This window comes from Petaurus breviceps, unplaced genomic scaffold (genome assembly GCF_028583685.1).
Source record: "Petaurus breviceps papuanus isolate PSGF00001 unplaced genomic scaffold, PetGlider_PUasm1.0 90775, whole genome shotgun sequence".
Lineage (NCBI taxonomy): Eukaryota > Metazoa > Chordata > Mammalia > Diprotodontia > Petauridae > Petaurus > Petaurus breviceps.
In genome coordinates this window covers 1878326-1895536 of record NW_027187342.1, presented here as the reverse complement: position 1 = coordinate 1895536, position 17211 = coordinate 1878326, and positions in this window count along the sequence as shown.

Here is a 17211-nt window from a genome sequence, read left to right as displayed (position 1 = left end):
ATAAGACCTTTCTCATTGATCTACCCTCACTTCTCTTTTTTGTACGTCTGCTTGAAAACTGAATAGATGATAGTGTACATTTAGAGTCTTTTTAGACTTCTTTTTCCAAAATATGATCCAAATGGTTTCATTTATTGACAGACAATATGGTTTGGTGAGAAGAGATTGAACTAGAAGTGGGATAGATACCTGGAGGATTTTTTTTGAATCTCAGTAGCTCCCTATCATTTCCCACAATAAAAATTTTAAATCTTTTTTCTTCCTTCAAGCATTCTAGCATTTCACTATGTCCCACTCTTATCGAAGACAACTGAACCTTTATAATATCTCTCTTATGAGTCACATTCTCTCCACTCATACAGTTCCAGACTTCAGGTCCTCACCACTTCTTTCCAGTAATAACCTTCCAACTTGTCTCCCTACCTCAAGTTCCCCCTCCAACCTATCTTCTATTTACCTGCTAAGGTGATTTTTCTAAAGCATAGGTCTTACTGCTCCTAATTGAGTTCCAATGGCTCAAATATAAACACTGCTTGTCATTTAAAGTCCAAATGGACACTTCATACCTTTGGAAGGACATTTGCACACTTCCTGCCTTTCCAGTCTTAGAACTGGCTCCTCTCCACAGGGATCCAACCATACTGGCTTACTTGCTATTTTTTGCACCAGATATCCTGTCTCATCTCCATTCCTCTGCATTAGCTGTCTTTCATGCCTGGAATCCTTTGCTCCCTCACCTCTGCCTCTTAAGTTTTCCTAGCTTCCTTCAGAACAGTTCAGATCTCACCTTCTGAAGGAGAATTTCCCAGATCTTCCTAACTGCTGGTGCCTTCCACTTTGAGATTAACTTCATCTACTCTGTATGTACATAGTTGTTTACAGGTTTTCTTCTTCACTAGCATGTATGCTTTGAGGGCAGGAACTGCTTCTTGCCTTTGTATTGTGAGTGCTTAGCATAATGCCTGGTACATAGTAAAAGCTTAAGTATTTCTTGGCTAAGTCTCCTAAGTCACTGATAATATCAAGGATATTTAATGGAAACCTCAACTCCTCATTCTCCGCCCCTCAAAATTCAGCATCATCACTTTTTCTTTAGTTTTTTCCTGTGGTTTCTGAAAATATATCACTATTCCTTGATCAAAGTAATGCCCCTTTACCTCTGCCCTTGTTCCTCTCATACCTCCTCTATAACCTTGCTCTAGCAATCATATAATCTTTCCTTGTCTTCCTTTCTATTCATTTTCAAACATATTCAGGTCTTTCTAATCCTATAAATTCTTTCCCTTGTTTCTTTTACTCTATCAAACTACTATCTTTCTCAGTCCCCTCTACTGGCAAACTTTTAAAAAGTAGTTTCCACCTAGTGCCTCTACTTTCTCATTCATTGTCCACTCTCATCCACCCGTAGTGATCTGACTGTCTTATTTCCCTACTGAAACTACCTTCCCAATGGTCACCAATGATTTGCTAATCACTTCTTTTCTCAGTTCTAATCAACATCTCTGCGGCATTTAACACTTTTTACCACCTCCTCCTGGATAGTCTCTCTTTTTGAAACTCATTGGCTTCCAAAATACCACATGATCACCTTTTTTCTTCCAGCTTTTCTAACCTCCTAACCATTGCCTAACTGGGCATTTTCACTGGCTATCCCACATGTCTGACATTCTCTCCTCATCTCTGCCTCCTGACTTGCTTGACTTACATCAAGTCCTAGCTAAAATATCACCTATAGAAGGCCTTTCCCAATCCTCTTAATTCTAGTGCCTTCCTTCTGTTGATTAATTTCTATTCTCATATGGTTTGTATATACTTTGTTATTTCTTCCATTAGATTGTGAGCTCCTTGAGAGCAGGGACTCTTTTTTGCCTTACTTTGTAATCCCTAGCATTTAATGTAGTGCCTGGAAAATAGTAGGCATTTAATAAATGCTTATTGACTGACTAGCTAATTGACTGACATTCTTTCCAGCCCCCTAAATTGGGCATTCCTGTAGGATTCTGTTCTCAAACCTTTTTTTCTCTTCAGTATCTCCCTTGGCAGTCAAGATTCATTCCCATCCTGTGCAGATGACTCTCCAGCCCAACTACTCGCCTGACCTCTAGACTTGCATTTCCAATTGTATAATGGATATACTCACCTGGATGCCCTATTAGCACCTCAAATGTGTTCAAAATTGAGTGTACCATCTCAAACCTGTTCCTTCTGACTCCACTATTTTTTTGGTGAATCAAAGTTTATTCAGTCTCCTAGGCTGAAAAACCTTGATACTTCTGACTTTTCTCCCTCCCTGATCTCTCATATCCAATGAATTTCCAAACTCTGTGATTATGCCTTTACAATACATCACAACCATTTTCATTCTTCCCCTCCTTACCCCCATATATTATAATTGGTAAGCAACAGGCAACTAGAAATTATTCCAGTCTTATGAAGAAAACTAGTTGGATAAGATGTTGATTTTGTAGTTTTTACTGGTTTCCATAATTTTCCATTTGATTACTACACAGTTGAATTCAGCAGTTTCTTATAAAACCTTCCCAAAAGTAAGGTCATACAGGGATTAGCACAACTACATTATTCCTAATCCCACTGTCAGTCCTGAAAGAGTGTTAGGAGTGTCCCACAGTTAAAGGGAGGAACAATTGGAAGCATATGGGGATAGAGACTGCACTTAAGGTGTCATTGGTATATCGTAGGAAACTCCCAGGTGAGGAAACTGGTGGAATAGCAGGAAGTAGCACATCAAAGTACCACCAAGACTCCAAACATCTAGAGAACATCAGATCATATGCTGATGGGGAAATCCGATTTTTTAAAAAGTCACTTTTCAGCCTAGGTTAATATTGGGGATAAAACAGTCCATTGACATTAGGGTCAGGATCTGGCTTCTCAGGATTCCAAGTAGATCACTCCAGTGCCTGGGAAGAGGAATGAGAAAGCTCTAGACCCATACTAAACTGTTCACTTGGGAAAGAAGAGGGTCTAGACCAGGAGCGGGGAACCTTTGTCCTTGAGGCCACATGGTCTTCTAGATCCTTGAGTGTGGCCTTTTGACTGAATCTAAGTTTTACAGAATAAATCCTTTTAGTAAGGGGATTTTTTCTGTAAAGTTTGGGTTCAGTCAAAGGCCCATACTTGAGGACGCATGGCCTTGAGGCTACAGGTTCCCCACACCTGGTAGAACCATACTGGAGGTCTCAAACATAGATAGCATACAGGAACAGGTACTAATGATTGGCAGCTTTGTCCCCCGCTACTCATCTCTGGTTAACAGGTTCAGAGTGAGTTGAGAAGGTTAATTATGCTAGGGCTGGTATTCAAGAGTAGGGAAAGACCTCAGGCTCTAGGCTGAGAAGAGTGAGTTCAGAAGAAAACTGCAGTAGTAAGACTGACCTCCAGGAATAGGGCAGGGTCTCAGTTCTAGCTACTAGCTCAATCTGAAGCCTGCAAAGGAATAATCAATTCAGGAATCTTAAATTAATAGAGGGCTTGCAATTCTGTCACTTAGAACCAGCAGAGCCTCCCACATGACTGATAGAGACCGAATAGTCTACTGTTCATTAGACAAACCCAGATTAGTAAATTTACAGAGCTCAGACATGGGGGCAGGGGAGGTAGCACTCATACTGCTCTAGATCTAGATTTTGGGAGCACTGAAATCTTGGGAAGTCCTTAGTCTGAGCTGTTCCTGAAATCCTAGAATAACAACACTGAGTTTCCCTAAAAAGCAGCAATAGGACCAGTTCAAATCTTGCCTACAGAAGTATGCAGAGATCAGTCCTAACATCAAGTCCAAAATCAGAAAGTGGGCAAACAAAAAAAGAATTTCACCATAAAAAGCTGTTATGATGACAGGGATGCTCAAGACTTGAATCTATAAAAAGAGATTAACTCCAAAACATTAACAAGCAAAGCCTTAAAGAAAAATATAACGAGCACGGATTCAATTAGAATTCCTGGAATAAATGAAGCAAGAGTTGAAAATTTATTTTAGAAATGAAATGAGGGCTGTGGAAGAAAGAAAAGGAGTTAACAAGATCAATAAGTACAAAACCTTGCCCAAGCAGTAAACTCCCTGAAAATTTTGATGATGTTTATTTTTCAGTTATGCCCAACTTTTTTCTGACCCTTTTGAGGTTTTCTTGGTAAACATACTGGAATGGCTTATCATTTCCTTCTCTAGCTGATTTTACAAATGAGGAAACTGAGGCAAACGGGCAAGTGACCTTCCCAGGGTCACACAGTAAATGTCTGAGGCAGGATTTGAACTTGGGAAGGGTCATCTTTCTAACTCTAGACCTGGTACTCTATCACTGAAAATTAGAATGGAGCAAAAGAAACCGATGATGCTATAGGACAAGAAATATTAAAACAAAGTTAAAAGACTGAAAAAAAAAAGAATGTGAGGTACCTCAAAGCAAAAAAAAAAAAAAGTAAAAGCAGATTAAGAATAAAAGATTTAAAAAACATTGGACAATCTGAACAGTATGGCCAAAAAAAATCTAAACATCATATTTCAATAAATCTTAAAAGAAAATTGGTTTTAAAAGATCTTTTAGAACCAGAAGGGAAAATGGAAATCAAAAGACTCCATCAGTCACCTCATGAAAGAAAAAACTGAAAACGGGGCAGCCAGGTGGCACAGTGATTAGGAGCGCCGGCCCCAGCTTTGGCCCAGAGTTGGGAGACCTTAGATTGGTTCCAGCCTCAGATACTCGGCACCCACACAAAAATAACTGGCCATGTAACCTTGAGCAAGTTATTTAACCCCGATTGCTTTAAAAAAAAAAAATGAAAACTTCTAGGAAACATTATAGCCAAAATCTAGAGCTTCCAGGTCAAGGGGGAAAAAAAATAACTGCAATCAGCCAGAAAGAAAGAATTTAAGTAACAAGGAGCCTTAGAATCATACATGACTTAATAGCTACCAATGCAAAGGAGAAGACTTGAAATATGATATTCCAAAAGGCAAAGTATATAGGCTTATAACCAAGAATAACTTATCCAGCAAAACAATATAATGCTACAGGGGGGAAGTGGATCTTTAATGAAATAGAGGATTTCCAAGCATCTTATAAGAAGACCAGAGCTGCATAGAAACTTTGCAGTCCAAACCCAGGAGTTGAAAAACATAAAAAGGTAAACATGAATGAATGATAAAGAACTAAACACTGATAAACCACTTACATTCTGTTATGAGGAAATGATAAAAGTATCCCATCTGAATCCTGTCATCATTATGATCTATAGGGGGAATCTAATTAGATAAAGCCTGAGGATAATTCTGTTATATGGTGAAGATTTAAAGAAAAAAATGGAAGGAGGTGGGGAGTAAGTTTAGGAAAAATAGTGAGGGTACATAAATAGAATTCTATGTAAACAAAGAAAAGGAAATGGGAGGATGGAATTGGCTGACCCTTGAACCTTGCTGTCATCTGAATTGGTTAAAGGAGGAAAGAACACACACACACAGAGTTAGATATGACAATATATCTTATTCAACAAGAAAATATGAGAGAAAGGGGAAAAGGGAGAAGGGTGAAGTAGTGGGAGCATAGTTTAGAGAAGAAATTATTCCTAAACATAACAAGCACCAAGGATGTGCAAAAAATATTTATAGCTCTTTTAAAAATGGCAAAGAATGGGGCTCTGAGTGCCTATAAATTGGAGAATGGCTGAACAAGTTATGGGATATAAAGATGAGGAATACTACAATAACAACAATAATAATAATTATAGCTAGTGCCTACTATGTGCTAAGCACTTAAAAAATGTTATCTTGTTTGATCCTCACACCAACCCTGGTTGCTGGGTGCTATCATTGTTATAGAGGAGGAGAGTGACTTACCCCAAGATCACACAGCTTAGTAAGTGTCTGAGGCTGCACTTGAACTCAAGTCTTCCTGCCTCCACTCCCACTGCTCCCTCTATCCACTAAGCCACATTAGCTGCCTATAGTAATATTGTGTTGCAAGAAATGGTGAAGGAGATCATTTCCGAGAAACCTGGGAAGACAGAGCAAAGTGAACAGAACTAGGAGAACTATTCATACAATGACAACAATATGGTAAAGACAGCTTCCAAAGAATTTGGAACTTTGATCAATATAATGAATGACCATAATTACAGAGGACTCATGATGAAACATGCCACCTACCTCCTGATAAAGAGGTGAAGATCTCAGAGCACAGTGAGACGTGTGTGTTTTCACATTTTTGTGAACCCGTGGCCAGTACACAAATGGGTTTTGCTTGTTACAGATATTTGTAGCATGTTTTTCTTTCATTCTCATTGTGTAAAGGGGTAAAAATAGAGTATTGGAATAGGAGAGGAAGAAGGAGGATTTTTGTTGATTGAAAAAAAAAACCAATTAAACCAAAATGGCATGGAGTTACATGGGATTGCACAGAAGATTTTCTCAGGAACCAGAAAGATATCCAGTATCCTTTAAATAAAAATGCTGGACAATGAATGGGTGAAGAAAAATACTGCTTAGTCTAGGGCATTCTACTCTTTTTTCTCTTTTATTGATCATGGTGAACTGAAGCCCTGCAGTTCTCCTAAGATGAAAAGCATTAAGAGGAATTCAAGCTAAAGCAAAGAGTGGGAGGATTCATACATTTTTTTGCTATCTTTCCTGTTGCTCTCCTTTTCCTTTGTAGAATGCTTAATTTTGAAGATGCACCAAAAATTAATGCATCTGTTTCCTGGTTTAGTTTACTCCAAGTTATTCAATAAGGTGCCTGTTCTATGCAAAGCATAATGCTGGGCCCTGGGTATACAAAGTAAAATAAATCTGTCTCTGCCCTACAAGAGCGTACATTCTACTGCGGCAGGGCCAAGGGGGTAGCATGGTCAGTACTAAAAGCACAGTACAGGGTTAATGGAGGAGGTGAGGGCTCTAGCCACTAGAGGGCATCAGAGAAAGCTTGACGAGGAAATGTTACCTGAGCTGAACTTTGAAAAAAGATAAGGATTCTGACTGGCAGAGATTGGGAAAGAATGCATTTTGGTTTTGGGCAATGACTAATGTAAATGCATGGACCCAGGGGATGGAAATAGCTTGTAGTCCAGTTTGACTGGAACATAGAAAGTATGAAGGGTAGGGAGGTGAAAAAAAGGATGGAAAAATATATTGGAGACAGTCTAGAGCATCATAAATGCCAGGCACAAGAGTTTGCAATAGAGTCCATAGAGAGCCATTGAAGGTCTTTGAGTAGTTTTATACCTTGGGCACCTTTGTAGAAGATTAATAGGAAATGAGAGTGGCTGGAAGAAGGCAGAACAGGTAGGAGACTATTGCAATAGTACAGGCAAGAGGTGAAGAGACCCAAATTGGTATGGTGGCCTTGCCAGTGTAGAGGAGGCAGACTTGAGAAATACAATGGAGGCAGACAGGAATCAAGTGGGGGTGGGGGAAGAGAGAAGATTGAGGGAAGAGTCAAGGACAACTTCAAGGTTGCAATCCCAGATGACTGGGAGGATGGTAGTGCCCTCAACAGAAATAAGGAAATTATTCTCAATTTGTTGTTCCCTAAGGATAACAAGAATCGGCTAGATGTCTCAGTGGATAGAACACTGGGCCTGGAGTCAGGAAGACCTGAGTTCAAGTCCAACCTCAGACTCTTACTAGCTCTATGACCTGGGCAAGTCATTTAACCTCTGTTTGCTTTAATCCACAGGAGAAGGAAATGGCAAACCCCTCTGGTATCTTTGCCAAGAAAACTGTACTGACAGCATGGTCCACAAGGTCTTGAAGAGTTGGACAAGACTCAACAACAAGTGATGTTTTTATAGCCCTTCAAGGTTTATAGAGCTCCTTCCTCAAAACTAATATGTGAAGCAGACTTTAAAACCCTTGCCTAGGGAACCCGGTTCTTTTTTCAACACAACTTCTTGGGCCTTCAATTCTTACCTCAATCCAATGCTGCTAGCCTCAGGAAGCACAAATGAAAAGCGAGTTGTCGTTGTTCAGTCATTTCCAGCTCTTCCTGATTCCATTGGGGATTTTCTTGGCAAATATACTGGAGTGGTTTACTGTTTCCTTCTCCAGCTCATTTTAAGATAAGGAAACAGAGGCAAACAAGGCTAAATGACTTGCCCAGGGTCACACAGCTAGTATTATCTAAGGTCAGATTCGAACTCAGAAAAATGAGCTGAGCACTCTGTGCACTATGGCACCACCTAGCTCCCCATCATGAAATGGGAGAGAGTGGCTCAACATTTACTATTAAGGCTGAACCTTCACTGACCTGGTGGAATAGACTCCTCTTAGCCAGTTTCCCCAAGGCATTTCTCTGTGCATAAAACTGAGCTATTCAACCTGTGAGAACACATTCACATGGACCTTAAAGGGTATGTGAAGAAGAGATAGATAAGATCTGTAGAACACCGTGTGCCAGTCACTCTACCCCGAGATAAGGAACCTACCTGGATTCTTAAATTTGGAGTCAAAGGATCTGGGTTCAAATCCAAGTTCTGTTACTAGAAGAAGTATCATCTCTGGCTATCACTTACCTCAACTATAAAATGGAGGGTTGAACTTGATGATTTCTAAGGCCCCTTTAAGGTCAAGATCCTGGAATTCTGCCTCACCTTCCAAGTAGCCACTCATTGTATGAGACCAGCAGACTTATGAAAAGGTAGTCTTGGGATCAAAGAATCAAGGCCAGTACCATGTGTCAAGACAGCTAAGTGGTGCAGTGGATAGGGCACTGGTTCTGCTCAGGAAAACTAGCATATAAATCTGGCCTCAGGTACTATCAGTGTAACCCTGGAGAATTCAATGAATCTGTCTGCCTCAGTTTGCCCAACTGTAAATTGGTGATCATAATAGTACCTATTTCCTGGGTTATTGTGAAGATCAAATGAAATAATATCTTTTAAAGCACTTAGTATAATGCTTAACATAGTTGATACCTAATACTTACTCCCTGAAGATCAAAGCATACTACGTTTCAGTTTTTTGTGGGGTTTTTTGTTTGTTTTTGCTTTTTGGAGTTCAATTGGGGTTAAGTAACTTGCCCAAGGTCACACAGCTAGGTTTGTGTGTGTGTGTGTGTGTGTGTTAAATGTCTGAGGCCAGATCTGAACTCAGGTCCTCCTGACTCTGGGGCCGGCTCTCTACTCACTATGCCACCTAGCCGCCCCTTTTGTGTGTGTCTTTTTCTTTTGGTCTGTTTCTTATTTCACAACATGATTGTCTTAGGGAAGGGGGAGGTGAGGAAGGAAGGGAGAAAGTTTGGAACTCAGAATTCTTCTAAAAAATGAATGTTAAAAATTGTCTCTACATTGTAGTTGGAAAAAATAAAGTATTATTAAAACAAACAAACACTTGCTCGCTGTGAACAAGTTCCCTTGTTCTCTGTAGCCTCAATATGCTGACTAATTGTACTCAAAATATAGCACCTGCTTCAAACACCTTCCTCCTGCTTTTTCCTGCCCTTCTTTCTTACTTTCCATGCTTTCCCTGTTGTGTGGTAATGCTCCATCACCTGGCAAAGACAGTCTCCAGCTCCCATCATCCAGCCAAATCTTCTAAAAAAACTTCACAGGATCATGGAATTTCAGAGTCAGGAAGGGATTACTTTCAAGTAAGACATTGTGCTGGGCACTAAGGGACACAAGGACAAAAAAAGGAAGCAGTATGTTGTGAGTAAAACTTCAATATTAATGAGCTATTAAAATGTAAGGATTCTTTTTTTTTCTGAAGAGGAGGGAATGACATGAGCAAAACTATAGTGGGAAAATTTGGAGGATGTGTAGGATGGAGAGAGATAAGAGTTAGGGGAGTCAATTAGAGAGTGAATGGGCATAAAAATGACCTTATTTGAGAGACCTCTCTGCAGGACTTGATGACTCATTAGATAATGGGAGCTAAAATACCATTAACAAATAAGATTGTAAAGAAGGAATAACCCTGCCAAAGCTTGAGTATCTGAGGAACTTTCACTGAGAACACAGAGTTTGAGTTTGATCTGAAAGAATCTATAGATTATCACTGAGGAAGAATTACCCAAGAGTAACCCACCCAAGCCCCCAAGGCCTCTAGAAGCATTTCATATTCCTTTGGTCTGTTTTCCCATCCATGTACATGCACACCCAGAAAACAACAACAACCCATTTTACTCTATCTTGTAGGCAGTGCCACTACCACCAATTCAGCAACTGTAGTATCTCTCTTGACAAAGCAACACACCTTTAAGATTATGAAATAAAGAGGCCAGAGAGATGAAAAAGATTGGGTTACTGCATTCACAGCCTATGGTTACAATAGCTTTATTAAACAGAACAGTATGTTATATGCCAGGTGAATACTAAGTTTATTTATAACATGAACCCTGCCCTCAATAAATAACAATAGTTGTTGTTTACACAGCTATTTAATTTGCATTATCCCATGTGATTTTCACAACAACCCTGTGATGTATTGTTTTACCCATTTTACAGATGAAGAATTGAGGTTCAGAATTGATCATCTGAGGTTTGCCTGTGGTCACATATTTATTTAGTTTAAGAGGTGGGATCTGAACCCAGGTTTCTTCTGACTCCAAGTCCAGCTCTCTTTCTACTACAAAGAGCTGTTTAGAGTTTTGCAGGTATATTCTCTTATAAATACTAGTAAAACTGCCATGAATCTGCCCCAAGGGTTACTTCCCTACCTCTCAAGTTTGAGAAGCACAGTCTTTTGGGGAAAAAAAAAGTCACTTGGCTTGTCATGTAGGTGGGCTGAGTAGATGAAGGATTGGGCTTAGAGTCAGGAAGATCTGAGATCAAATGCAGCCTTAGACACATCCTACCTGTGTGATCCTTGGCTAGTCACTTAACCTCTCTTGGCCTCAGTTTTCTCTTTGGTAAAATGGGGGTAATAATACCCACTTGCCTCTCAGGATTGTTCTGAGGATCAAACATCTACAGCTTTTAGGGACCTTGAAAGCACCACTTATGTAAATTCTAGCTATTGTTACGAGTGTTTTAATCAAGTCACAACTTTTAGTTTTCATTTTGGTTTTAGACTTACAATTTGATAGGGGAAGTCTTTTATTTAAGCAACATTTTCTCAACGTGAAACTCATTGTTAGCATTTTCTTAAAACAGTCTCTTATTTTACCATCATATAACTAGCAATAGGGAGCCAAGTCAAGGGACAGCAGATGTCATGGCTTTTGTGTTGTTGAAGGAAAAAAAATATTAATACTATGGTATTATGGTGTTTTTGTTTTGGACAGAAATTATTTTATTTAACTTTTTTTTTTTAAGCATTCTAGTCCTAGCATCATTCTGTTTGGAGAGAGAAATGTCCAAACTAATAATTCCCCCTCATGCCAGATATGTCTCCAACTCAAGACATTTTGAAGGCATATTTCTAAGAATCTTGAACTTGGAAAATTTCACAATTTTCTAAAACATAGTTATACAATTTAGGGTTAACATTCTATTTCATCTAATTGAACAACAGTCACTTAATATTTGGGGATCTCTAGTAGAATCATCCTCTTAAACCACTTAGTCCCACTTTAACCACTTCCTTCAAGGCCCTAAGTAATCAGAAACCTCCACCTTCGGATCAATATTCTAATCCCTTCAGGAAATGGGGGAAGGAGGTCATTGCTCCCTTCAGGTGGATCGATCAAGGTCCCCATTGTCCTTGTCCTCGTGGGTCACCAGGCTAAGTACTTCAAGGAAGTAGGAAGTCTTCTTGTGGGTGATTTAGAGAAACAACAGGACATTGTTTCAGAATTGATCATAAAAAAGACTGATAGAGTGTAGCTTTCATACTAAGACTTCAGACTAGAATAATCTTAAAATACCGTACGATCTTAATGCTTTTTAAAGAGGACATCTGGGGACTTTGTCTACTTTCTCAGTCTGAAAGGAAGAGGTTGGTCCCATCGTGTGTGTTTGTGTGGTGGGAGTGGGGAGGGGGAGGGTTGTTTCCAAATTCTTTCATATAAAAGCAGCTTGGTGTTCTTATTTAAATTGAGCTCATCTAAAAATAACTCCTGTCAGCTCAGCAGTCTGTTGCAGCCACACTTCTCCATTAGGAATTCTCAGCTTAAAGGGACATAGGCAAATGAAAATATAGTTCATAGCTTCTTTCTTTATTTTGCACCCAATGACCTATACTTTGTGGGGGTATTTGAAGCAAATAAATAAATAAATGAATAATGGTTTTGTCACAGTGCTCTCTGCCCCTTTTTTAGAATAGCTTTGTCTTTGCCTTTGGTTTCTACCAAGCCACCTCTGCAGGTTTTCTGTCCAGCGCTAGGAGGTAGTGTTGTGTGTAGAATATAACCATCCTCCTTTCTAGGCAGAGCCTTCTTAATTTTGGTTTTGTCCTGGAACAATCCAGTTAGTCTCTAAGCCAGAATTAAGTATATTAACTATCCAGTTATTTCACAAGCAGGCCTTCCGTTAGCAAAATTCTTACCCTGTTGGAAACGTTTAATGGCTCCCTATTTTATGAGCTCAGTGCTCTGATGAGTAGGCATGGGGAAGTACACCAACACTGGCACATTTGGCAGTGTGGACAAGTAAGTGCCTACTGTGTGCCAGGCACTGGGCTAAGGGATGGGAATACAAAGAAAGGTAAAAGAAGGCTCCTGCTCCCAAGGAGCTTGCAGTGTGTGTGAAGGGGAGACCACCTGCAAACAATGATGTATGACCAAGACGTAACACCTCCTGGCAGGGATTTGGTTGGCCACAAAAGCCACTGTAATTTACAAGACTGTGCTGGAGTTGGTGGTACCTGTTTAGCTTATTGTTAAATTTTCAGAGTGAGCATTTATAGCTTAGAAGTCAGCAGATGCGGCAAATCTGGCCAGAATTTATTGTTTTGTTGATTGTCTAGACTTAAGAAAGTGATGAGGAAATTGTTAATAATATAGATTAACCTTAAAAGTGTGTGATCGGGGTAGGTAGGTCACACAGCATATAGAGCACCGGGCCTGGAGTCAGGAGGACCTAAATTCAAATCCGGACTCAGACACTTACTAGCTTGTGATTCTGGGCAAGTCACTTAACCCCAATTGCCTCCAGAAAAAAAAAAAGTGTATCATAGGTACATTCTGGACTTGTGTTCCCCTCTCTCCCACCCCAAGATAGTCCTCAAGTAGGAAGGACAATAACCAACCAACCAGCATGTCACTGATTTGTAATTCTTCCCAGCTTAGGAAGAGAGGAAAATGACTCGAGAATCAGCTCTCAGAAAGTAGTGCAAGAGTTTTTACTCATGGCTACAACAGGAGTTTGGGGACTTGTGAGAAGAAAAGGGAGATGTAACTGTGGTCTTATGACTCTGTTTGTTTTGTCTGTGGAACAGAAAACTGTGGAAACCAGTGGCCAAGATATCTAAAGTTCCCTTTACATGTATATATGTATTTATCCATATAATGTATGTATATGTATGTGTACCTGTGTGTATGTATACATATACATACATATATACACCGAAATACACACACACACACATGCATAAGCTATATTGGAAAATGATCAACAAAAAAGGGATTCTTTAAGAAGGTAGAATTTAGACTGAGACCCAAAAGCAGCAGGGAAGCCAGGAGGATAAGATGTATATGGATAAAAATGGATGCTCATCTGGTGAAGTGCCCAGCATTGGATGGTGATTCCTTATGACAGGAGATTGAACTAAATCATGGTGTCTCAGATATGAAGTTCTCAAGCTGTAACTGCAGGACATGGCTCAGATCCTGCTTTAGTTGTATGTTTTTGTCCTTTGCCCTGTAGTAGCACGAGGACCAGTTGTGTGGCGGTGACACCACGCAAGAACCTAACTACCTTCTTTGGAGGTATGGGAGAGGAGCAGGAGAAAGAAACACAAACACCACAGCTGAGCTAAGTTCGCTTCTCAAAGACTCACCCATTTCTCTACTTTCGTGATCATACTATGCACGTTGACTCTCTCATAAGGATGGTGGATGTCGGGGGCTACTGGGTAGGACACACTAGAACTTCAGGCAATGCAAAACTGGCTTAAAAACTTACTCCTTCCCTAAATTACATAGCATGGGTAGAGCCCATCATTGGTGCACAAACCCTATGGTATTTACTAACTTTATTCCCTGTTTAAGTTTCCTCCCCAACCTACCACCCTGGGGAAGGAAGTCATGGTCTTTCCAGATATGCCTGAATCTTCCTCACATCTTGTCCTTAGGACCATATTCTTTCTTTAATTTTTCTTCTGAATTTAAACACTGTAATAAAAGGAGTTTTTCCGTATACACAGAAGAATGGAGAAAGAACTATATATGTAACTGCAAATCTCTATTATGTTTAGCTTGCTTTTCTATTTAAATATATAATAAATTCAGCCTGTAGCTTTCACTCACTTTCTTGCTTCCTTTTTTTTCCTCTCTGCCCTAGCTCTATCAGAGACACATGGGATAGATAGCATACTAGGTCTGGAGCCAGGAAGACTTGAGTTCATATCCAACCTCAGATATTAACTATATGACCTTGGGCAAGTCACTAAACAGCTGGCTGCCTCAGTTTCCTCAACTGTAAAATGGGGATAATAATAGCAATTCTTCCTACAGTTATTGTGAGGATCGAATGAGATAATATTTACAAAGCACTTAGCTGTCAATCAATAAACATTTAAGTACCTACTATGTGTTAGACACTGTGCTAAGTGCTGGGGATACAAAGAAAGGCAAAGGACAGGCCCTACCCACAAGGAGCTTACACTCTAAAGAGGGAAGACAATGCATGAAAAGAAACGAGAAAGGTGCCACTAGGTGGCCCTGAGTTCAAATCCTGCCTCAGACACTTAACACAAAAACTAGCCATGTGACCTTGGGCAAGTCACTTAACCCCAATTGCCCTCCAAAAAGTGAAAAAAAAAAAAAGAAACTAAGAAGCAGGAGGAGTGGGTAGTCAAAAGGGTACCCAGAGCACTGGGGCATGATGATGTCCTGCAGCCATATAGGAAATTATGAGATTGCTGCTCTGGGCACCAATGAATTTCTGGAGACAATGTCCAGGAGAGCAGCCAGGTGGGAAATTATGAATTGGCTACTCTCGGTCCCCTCCTTAAATGGAGGATCTGTGAGGAAGTCTCCAATGTCCACCTTCTACTCTCTCCGTGAGAGCCCCAGGATCAGGAGCACTGAGGAGGTGAGTTCCAGAGTTGATGTGATCTCAAAGGAAGATGCGTTTCTGGAGACAATGATGAAGTCCGAGACAGTGGCAGCATAGCGCCTAGTACAAAATAAACGCTCAATAAATGCTTGTTTCCACCTTTCCTTCCTTTCTCCCTACCTCCCTTCCTCTTCCCCCTGCCTCTACTTCCCCACTCCCCATTGGAGAAAAAATAAAAGCAAAAACTTTATAACAAATATGTATTATAAATCTAAACAAATTCCCACATTGGCCATATCTGATGTATAGGACCATAATCTTTTTTTTAAATAAATTTTCATTGATATTTTCATCACCATAGTTATCCCGTGTATTTCTCCTCCTCCCCCTCCCAGAAAACCATCCCATATAACAAAGAATTTTTTTAAGGAGGAAAAAAAAGTCAGTAAAACTGATTGATACATTTTTAAAAGTCCAAAAATACGTGCAATTTGTTTTGGTTGTGGACCCTTCCCACTTCCATGAAGGGGTAGATTGGGAGTGTCTTCTCATATCTTTCAATTTGAGTTCCCTTTGATCTTTATAATTTTGTTACATTTATTTTTGATTGGGGCAGGGCAGAGGGGGAAAAGGGGGAAGGTGTCCATCTTTCCATTTACAATGTTGTAGTTACTGTATATATTAGGGGTTTTTTTTGGCTCTGTTGATTCCACTCTGCATCAGTTCATGTAGATCTTCCCGGATTCTCTATGTTTATCACACATATTTCTTATAGCACAGTTATATTCCATTATATTCATGTACCATAATTTGTTTAGCCATTCCCAAACTGATGGGTATCTACTTTGTTTTCAATTCTTAGCTATCACAAAAAGTGCAGCTATAAATATTTCAGAGTATATGGGAATTTTTTTCTTATAGATAGCTTCCTTGTATAAATCCAGTAGTGAAATCTCTGATTCAAAGAGAATGGACATTTTCATTACTTAATTTGCATAATTCAAAATTGTTTCCCAAAATGGTTGTACCATATTACAACTCTACCAACAATGTATTAGTGTGCCTAGCCTTCCAATACTGACTATTGCCATTTTAAAAAATAATTTTTGCCAATTTAAAGGGTGTGCGGTAAAACCTCAGGGTTTTTTGATTTGCATTTCTCTTATTATTAGTGATTTGGAGCATTTTTTCATGTGGTTGTGAATAGTGTGCAGTTTTTTGAGAGCTGTTTGGATCATAATCTTTCCATGTTGTTAGGCAGTACCAGTTTCTTCTTTGTCTGACAGGGGGCTAGATTGCTTCCTTTCTAGTGAAGGACCCCTCTACTGGGGATCCATGCAGAAAGTAACCCGGCTCAGGCCTGGAAGGGGTTGGCCTCTAGTGGTAAGATTAGGTTTCTTTTCTCAAACTCTTTGCTTCTTTTTACCCCCACCCTAAGGCCTGGGGGGAAATTCATATTCAGGTTTGGCTTCTATCTAGAGTCTTCCTTCAAGGAAGAGTAGAAAGATATTTAATGTGCAATGTGAATCAGACAAATATTCATTTCCTCTATGCAAAATAAATGCTTAAAAACACTGAACATTCACAAGCAAGTGCCAAAATATTTGTGGTAACTTAGAACTCCTATTACATTCTCCTGAAAGCATACTGTCCTTGATCCCTGTCATATGAAAACCTGGAGCACTTGATGAAACTATTGATAGACATTCACCTTCATGGTGGCTACTCACTATCTGGACAACTCGATCGAGTCTGTGTCTTCTAGCATTCCTCATCATTCCTCCATGCTCATCTTCTCTGAGAAAGGTGTGGTTACAGAACCAGCCTCCTCCTTCTAGTAGGTCATGACCAAGGGACACACGAGCTCTTAACTTCTCAAACACATGAGGTTGACTCCAAGGCTGGAAACATCCATCTTAGCATCACAGTTCAGTCACCCGTGCTCAGAAAAGGAAATACAAAAAGAAGAGGCAGCTGGGGGCTTAAGGCCCAGGCTAGTATTACCTAGGCAGAATATATGTACATTGCCATGGGCAAACAGCTGCTGTCACTGGGGTGTATGTGTGTGTGTGTGTGTGTGTGTGTGTGTGTGTGTGTGTGTGTGTG